The 520-nt window shown below is 61.5% G+C and overlaps 1 protein-coding gene across 1 annotated transcript in view; it reads right to left on the minus strand.

Annotated features, from left to right (window-relative positions):
* Positions 1-514, minus strand: part of GDI1 (GDP dissociation inhibitor 1) — a 24110-nt gene extending 23596 nt beyond the window's left edge. Inside the window, 1 exon segment of the mRNA XM_077745749.1 lies at positions 503-514. The gene's annotated coding sequence lies outside the window, so the exon portion shown is untranslated.
* Between the last annotated feature and the right edge of the window lie 6 nt (positions 515-520).

The raw sequence follows: 520 nt of genomic DNA on the forward strand, positions 1-520 counted from the left end.
GCCACGCCACAAAAGCCACCTACCTGCACAGGGCCATGCTACCAGGCAGAAAACACACAATGAGCCACAGAGGGGACCCCGCCGAAGAGCGAAGGGCACCAGAAAGGGAAGTGAAGAAAGGCTCGGCACCAGCCTGCAATCTCAGGCCCCACCCTGGGCTCTGCTTTCCTCAAAGGACAAGAGCGCTGACCCTGTGCGTGCCCAGCCGCAGGAGGGGCCTCCACACCCAGGCTGAGGAAGAGGAGCCTCTCCAGGGGAGTGGTCCAACAGGGTCTGGGGGAGGAGGGACGATAAACGCCCTCACCCGTTACTGTCACCAGGCCAAGGACAAAGGCTGCAAATACTACTCGGCCTGAAATCTCCATGGGAAACTGTGGTAGGGTAGCGGGAATGTGCTCCCTGGCCCCACCGCTGCTCCTTCTGGAACATTCCCTGGGTCCCGGGGCCGCATTAAGAAGCCAAGAACGCTGGATGAGGGCCCACCCCGGTGAGGCCCTCTTACCCAGGGGCCTTGTACTTC

Source organism: Crocuta crocuta, unplaced genomic scaffold (assembly GCF_008692635.1).
Source record: "Crocuta crocuta isolate KB4526 unplaced genomic scaffold, BGI_CrCroc_1.0 scaffold2677, whole genome shotgun sequence".
In the NCBI taxonomy this organism is placed as follows: domain Eukaryota; kingdom Metazoa; phylum Chordata; class Mammalia; order Carnivora; family Hyaenidae; genus Crocuta; species Crocuta crocuta.